This window comes from Ananas comosus, linkage group 13 (genome assembly GCF_001540865.1).
Source record: "Ananas comosus cultivar F153 linkage group 13, ASM154086v1, whole genome shotgun sequence".
In the NCBI taxonomy this organism is placed as follows: domain Eukaryota; kingdom Viridiplantae; phylum Streptophyta; class Magnoliopsida; order Poales; family Bromeliaceae; genus Ananas; species Ananas comosus.
In genome coordinates, this window is record NC_033633.1 from 7,684,751 (window position 1) to 7,692,631 (window position 7,881).

Genomic DNA, 7,881 nt, shown 5'->3' on the forward strand with positions numbered 1-7,881 from the left:
GAAGATCTTGGGACTTAGAGCTTTTAGAGCTTAGATTGAAGCTTCTAAGAGGTAATCCACTTGTTCTCTTCCTCTAGAATAGAGTTCTATTGAGATTTTTGTGATGAAACCCTAAATTAGAGATTTAGGGCTTATTTTTGGGCATTTTGATTCTAGGGCTTTTGGAGCTAGATTGAGTGGATTAGAGGCTTCCATTAGGTTGGATTGGATGAGCCCTAGCTTCATTTTGGAGCTTTAGAGGAGATTTTTGCACTAGAGGTGAGTTCTTCTCACCTATACTTGATTAGCTTAATGATTGAGCTATTGATGGTTCGTTTCATTCGAGTGACGCATGTTCTTGTACCTCTAGGATACTAGGAGACTAGGGGACACCCTCGAGGGAGCGCACGAGAAGTTCCGTTGTCATCGGTGGGTTTGGCTTCGGGGAAATGGGGCGAAATGACCCCTATGCTCTTTCTACTTGTTGTAAAATATTTTTAAGTTCATTTCTATGCTAAATGGGATTTATATGAATTTTAGAGCACTTAAAATGCATGCCTTGTGTATTATGAAAATTTCACTATATAGTGGAGCTATATGAGTAGAATGCATGCATATGGAAAAAAGTGTTTATTTTGCAAGTGGAAAATACATCTCTTATGAGTATTATAACTTGGAATATGTGCTTTGGAACATAGTTGCCATGTTTTGACATAGAGAACAAGAGTGTCATAAAGGGGCACTCGAAACTAGTAAACTATGAAACTGCAACATAGAGATATATGATAGGCCATTGTACATCTGCTATATATTCCATGTTAGAGACATGATGACATAGAGATAGGCCTTTGAGACATTCGATATATTCCATGTTATTAGACATGAGGACTTGGTACTTGCGACAGATCGTTTGACTACTTGCCATTGTGCTCATTCGCACATGCTTGTGAGGGTCGCTCCCTACAAGCCGGCACTCCGGAGATAGCCATCGCGATTCATATTCGCCGTGCGGGATTGGGCGCCGAAGTGGATTGCCGTGGGACAGGCTCATTCCTAGGGTGGGGATGATGACTACCACGGGGCCATTAGGCTCGGCACCGGCCAGACAGCCTACGGGTGGGTCTCAGGGCCATAGACAGCCTTCGGGTGGGTCTCTTCAGATTGGGCTATATATATATATATCCATTATGACATGTGGACAGATGATGACTTAGTGTACTACTTGGACATTGATTAGAATAGTAAACAACGGAACTTCACTATTTCACATTGTGAACATCATGATAGTTGGAGACATTTACTTTATGCATAGTTGCTTTCATACTTATGCTATTCATGCTAAGTAGAGATATCATGTCGTAGTAGGTTACATATTTACTTACCTGTCGCCTTTCTACTTTTATAGTCACTGACATCTTTTGTAGCTTTGGGCCTTGTGGTGCATTCACTGAAGTCAGTAATTGCCCACTGGGAACTATTTTTAATAGTTCTCACGCCCCTGTTTTATGGTTTCCTTTTCAGAGCCTTCGGCACCGGCGGAGGCACGGGATCGCGGCAAGGGGATCGCGTAGCTAGCTAGCGAGGAGCTTACTTGCCTAGGTGGTTTACTCTTTCTTTTGTAGTTGAGAGAGTGAGAGTTTTGTACCCTGTATAGAGACCACCTATGTATCTACTCTTAGCACTTGTATTTGGGATTTCCTATTGTATTTACTTTATGCCTTATTTAGTGGATTTACAGCTTTTCCTCATCCCTTGTTGTAGCATTTAGACATTTATTATGCTCTGATACTCCTAGATGTCTTTTATTATTGCTTTTATTATTGTTGTTTTTAGACGCCTTATATGTTGTAGACATATGGCGGGTCTGGGCACGCGCCGGGCGGGCTTCCGCTGGGTCCCGGGGCGTGACAGATTAATTTGGTATCAGAGCCTAGGGTTGAGTCTTAGGGGACCTAGTAAACCTTAGGCCAGTTGGACTATAGGAAATAGGCTCGTGAGAGACGAGGTCTATTCGATTTGTAAGCGAAAGTATCTAGATTGGGTATCTTGAATAACTCTAGAAAGTGGAGTTAAATTGAAGTGTATAACTCCTAACTTCGCGGAGGGTTACGTTGGCGGCCGACAACGTAACATCGGGAGTTAGTAGTGAAGAACACTTCTTTACTTTCGCATGATTTGGGGTATTATTATTTGAGCGGGGTGCGATAGCGTGGGTTATATTAACTTGCGCTTTTATGATGTTGTAGTGTCAATGCCGACTTCACGCTCTAAGTTAGTTGGAGCGGACGATGCGGCGACTTTTGAGGAAGCGGAGATACCCGCTGCCTCCGGATCCAAAGAGGTCCGTGAGTCGAGGGGTCAGCTTGTGGCCCTCACTGATCTGGTGACGCAGCAGGTGGCGGCGGCTCGACAGCTGGTGGATACGGCACGCCGACAGGAGGTATGGATGCAGTGCCTGGAGGACCTCCTTCTACAACAGGCAGCTGCCGGGGAGGCTCAGGTCTCGGTACTACCCGCGCCAGTGGAAATAGTTGCGCCGGGGGGGTCGTCCCCTGTACTCGACACTTCGCAGATGACACTTACGGTAGCCCTTCGGGAGAAGGCATTGACAGCACCACCAGCTCAGGTGTCTGTGACAACGGCGACTTTTCCCTTGATGGTTGAAAGAGTGGAGCGGCAGCGGCTCATGGATCGCCTCGACGAGTTCAGGAAGCGCGATCCCAGGATCTTTGATAGAGAGAAAATCGACCACTGGATCATTGAGAAGTGGTTGATGCATATGGAGAAGTTATTCCGCGACACCTTCGTGGAGGAAAGAGATAGAGTTGGCTCGCCACTCACCATTTGGACGGCGAGGCCGATAGTTGGTGGGTGGGCATCCAGGATAATCCCGACACCGACCTAGCAGCGATTTCTTGGAAGAGATTCAAGGAGCTCTTATTAGAGCATTACTTTCTCGTCCGCGTGAAGAGGAAAGAGGAGCAGGATCTGCGCGAGATGCGCCAGGAGGATCGGACTGTGGCCGAGTACGAGAGGGGGTTCTTTCAACTTCTACGCTATGCGCCCTTTGTTGTGCGAGACGATGAGGATAAGGCTCGCATCTTCGAGCGAGGACTTCGGTCGTCGATTTTACGGTTGGTGCAACCCTTCCACCTTCAGACTTACCAAGATGTGGTGAACCGCGCTCTCATCGTGGAAAGCTGCGCGGCAGACTTACAGGAACGTCGGAAAGGCGCAAACAAAGGAAATGGCAAGAGACCCGTGACTGAGGGTGCGAGTCAGACGCACTCTGGGAGGCCGTCGAGACATTCCGGGAACTGGAGCCAGTCGCGAGGACGTGGCTCATCAACACGGCATAGAGGATCCGAGCGTCATCAGACTCGGAGCTGCGTGATCTGCGGTGGTCATCGTTACCCGCAGCAGTGCTCACAGAGGCAAGGCAGGTGCTACTCGTGTGGCCAGGAGGGTCACTTCCTGTCAGACTTTTCGAGGGGGTTAGCATCAGCGCCATCTTCAGCATCGGTACCAGTATTACCGGATCCCAGCCGGGGGACGCCTTTTACTCACTGTTAGGCCGGAAGGCCACCCGTCCAGCGACAGACGGAGGGTCACGACAGGCCCCGAGCAGACGCCTGTACGCGACCAGACAGGGAAGGCGGCAGCGGCCGAGTTTGTGACTACAGGTATCAGTTTCATTTGTGGCATTCGAGTTGTGCATTGTTGGTTATTGGAGCATTGCATCTATGATCGGCTATTCGCCGAGTTGCATGACATTTCGTTAGTTCGCTGTTTGCGACATTGTGTAGCCTCTCGAGCCAGGCGATTGATTTGCGGGTGCGGGTGGCATATTTTGCTATGCTTGTAGATTTCACGAGGATTGCATTAGTGATTCGCCCGGCTAACGCTGCATTGCCGGATATGCTTGAGCGACCGTGCCTAACCTTGGGGATGTGGAGGCCTGGGCCCGTTGGGCCAGGCGCAATCGTCTGTGTGGCCAGCGCCTCGTACTGCGGTAAGGCAGAGTTTTTGGTAGGAGGAGTCTGCGCGTGGACCCTAGACGCGGAAAGTCCACTGTTGGAATCGTGAGATTGAGGACACACTTAAGTGTGTAGTTACCCAATACTGAGGATTGTAGCTGTTGAAACTTTCGGCTGTTGATGATCGGTTGATGCGGTGTGTCACGTTTCGAACCCTATTGCCGCCCGTGAGATGATCTCTTTGTGCCAAACAAATAGATTGACTTCCTTGGTTGGAGTTGTTAGGGGTAACCATGGTATCTTGGATTGCGAACTGACTTGCATCGCCCTTGAGACGTGAGCACGGAAAACAATAAGTGCGATTTGAGATTTACTTCGCAAATGTTGATAGTCCTTCTTACTCTCTAAAAAATAGGGTAATGTTCGATGAGGTGTTTGGGCCTGAGTGGTCCATCTAGCTTTGGTATCGAGAATCTCTTAGAAAAATGATTCTTTGATCAGATCGTTATGTCCCCTCGAGTTCACAAATCGTTCTGCTCAATTAGACAGGCAAGTTTTATAGATGGTGTTTTGCCTCGTGGAGGAGCACTTCCACCTGTTGTGGGACCGCGTTGGTGCCGTATCGACTGTATTCGACTTCTCGTGATTACAAATGAAAACACACGATATGGAGAGTTTAGTACGTTGCTGGGCCCATTGACCTTGTCAAGTGCTTGAATCGTTGGTGTAATTTTGTTAAAGCTTTTGAGTAATCGAAGTAATGCTGGTTGATGTTGGAAGTTTGAAGGTTCGTACCTCAATGTGATTGTGATGCTAGTGTGGCATCACAGAAGGATGATGCTGCCTAATAAGCCTATAATACTCTACCTGTGGATAGTCGCGAAATATAAATCCGAGCCTCTGAGTGTATTTTGTTGATTCCGTTGCGGATGACTTGGGGTATTTTAGATAGGAATGTGCGAGGTTGACTGCGTAAGACAGTTGAGGTGATTGAGTTTTTGGAACTCTCATGATGGAATGAAAACTTGTGAGCAGGAAGTACCAAGTTATAATTCCCCGTGTCCCAGGAGCGGCACGTAACACTGAATTGAGTCCTTAGGATAAACCCTTATACATGCAGGACTGATGAATATGACTTGGTTTGCACTTGATCGGCATCAAGTATACTTTGATAGAGGCTGTCGTTGAAGTATGGAATGATCACACCTCTGATCTGCGGAGAATTGATTTTGGATGACCATTGACACCTGAGCATCCAAATGCATAGGAAGCATGGATCTGGAATTATTAAAGTGATTGTTGTGAGCCTTCTGTCCGAAGCTAGCCTTTTAGGCCTAGCTTGTGAGATTACTGGACTGAGTTAGGACTAAGATGACGATCTTAGTAACCTGATGAAGCTATGAGCTTTAGCCCGATCATAATATTTGCAGTGGGATTACAAAGGACTACCCGAGTGGTGAATTTAGGTTGATGAATTTGGTATGCGACCCTTAGTCTTTTGATAGATAAAAGTAGCAAGTGCTGTTTTGAAATTGCAAAATCAAGGTAAAATTGTTGAATGGTGCAAAAAGCGACCTACCTTTTGGACTGATCTAGAGATGGATACGTTCGTGGGGATGGTATACCACCGCGGATTCGGGAATTAAAGAAGATATTTCAAGAACGCCACCGGGCGCGTCTAACGCTATAACATTCGGGTGCACAAGATGTACAAGGATCTAAAGTTGCTTCATTGGTGGCCCGGGATAAAAAATGTAGTTAGAGTTTAGCTCGTTGATCTAAACTTTGCCAATCATAAAAGTTGAACACCGGAGTTCCGCAGGGAGCTTGATTACCTGCCTGTTGTAAGTGGAGCAAGATCACATGGACTTGTGACCAGTTTCCTCGCTCACTAGGCTGGCATGCATGCTATTGGAGATACGCGGAATTAGATTGAACGAAGTCAGCTCACTTATTAACCTAAATCATTGACGACTTGATGGGGAAGCTCGACAAGTACACTCAACGAGATTGATGTGACTTCAATAATGCTACACCCGATAAGTATCAATCGCGACACTCGTTGTGTCTTCTTTGGATAGTCTCAGGAACGTTTTGGGCATCGATTAGATTTACACCACCGCATTCCACCCACAGAGTGATGACGTCGTAGCGCACTATTACAATGTTTAGAGTATATACCAAGGGCATGTGTGATGGATTCCAAGGGAGCTGGTCGCCAGCATCTACACATGGCGGATTTGCTTATATTATTCTATTGCGGCCGAGAGTGTAAATTTGAAAGCGAATCGATGTCAACATTCACAAAACCAAAACCGGAACAACATTGACTACTCAGTTGTCGCCCTACACAGTATAATTTGCAACGATACTATTTTCTCTTCATCGAATAAAAGAGTAAACATAATTATATTGTTCTATTTATGCCCCACGATGTAAATTTCGGACGAATCGAATGTCAACCATAACAAACAAAACAGACAATAATGCTACACGTGCGCCCCTACCATTAATAAATTGGCAATAGTGCTTTTTCGCATTCTATCGAACCAAGAGTAAAAAAGCCTATTTATATTATTTCTATTTATTGCCCGATAGTGTAAATTGTGAACGAATCATGTCAACTTCAAAAAGCAAAACCGGAACAACAATAGACTACTAGTTTGCGCCCTAACATATAACTTTACCAACGGTACTTTTTCTCATAATTATCGACAAAGATAAACCTAATTACATTAATTCGAGTTATGCCCGAAGTGTAAATTTGGAACGAATCGATGTCAACCTTCACAAAAGCAAAAACCGGAACAACAATAGACTACTCAGTTGCCTCCCTAAGTATAACTTGCAACGAGTAATTTCTCATTCATCGAACAAAGTGTAAAAGCTATTATATTTATCTATTATGCCCCGAATGTAAATTTGAACGATGATGTCAACTTATCAAAAAATCAAAACCGAAACATATAGATACTCATGCGCCCTATCGACTGTATAACTTTGCAACGAGAGTTATTATTCATTCAACCGCTCGAACAAACTGTAAAAAGCAATTTATATTATTCTAGCTATCGCCCCGAGAGTGTAATTTAGAACGAATCATGCAAACATTCAAGAACTGCAAAACCGAACAACAATTGACTAGCTCAGTTCGCTCCTTATCCCTTATAACTTTGCAACGATTACTTGTTTTCTCATTCTAATCGAATAAGATAAAACATAATAATATAATTTCATATTATGTCCCGAGAGTGTAAATTATTGGACGAATCTGATGTACAACCATCCACAAGAACGTCAAAACAGAACAACAAATAGACTAACACTGTTTCGCCCTAACAGTATAAATTTGCAATGAGCGCTTTATTCTGCATTTATCAAACAAAGAGTAAAGCTATTATATTATTCTATTATGCCCAGATGTAAATTTTGAACGAATCGGATTGTACAACATTCACACAAAGCAAAACTCGTGAACAACAATAATCTACTCAGTTGCGCCTAACAGTATATACGACTTTGTCTAAGTGAGGTACATTTTTCTCTTCTTAATGAAAAAAAGTAAAACCTAATTACAGTTATTCTAATTTCGCCCGGAGAGTGTAAATTTGAAACAATCGAATGTCAACCTTCACAAAAGCAAAAACGCACGAACATACAATAGACTACTCAGATTGCACCCTAACATATAACTTTTGCAACGATAATTTTTTCATATCAATCGACAAATAAAATCTATATATTTTTCCTATATGACCACCGAAGTGTACCATTTGGAACAATCGATTCTATCTTCAAAAAATTCAAAACCGGAACAACAATAGACTACTCATTGCGCCCTAACAGTCTAACTTGCAACTAGTACTTTTCTCATTCTAATCGAACAAAAGATAAAACCTATATTGTACATAAGCTCCCAAGAAGT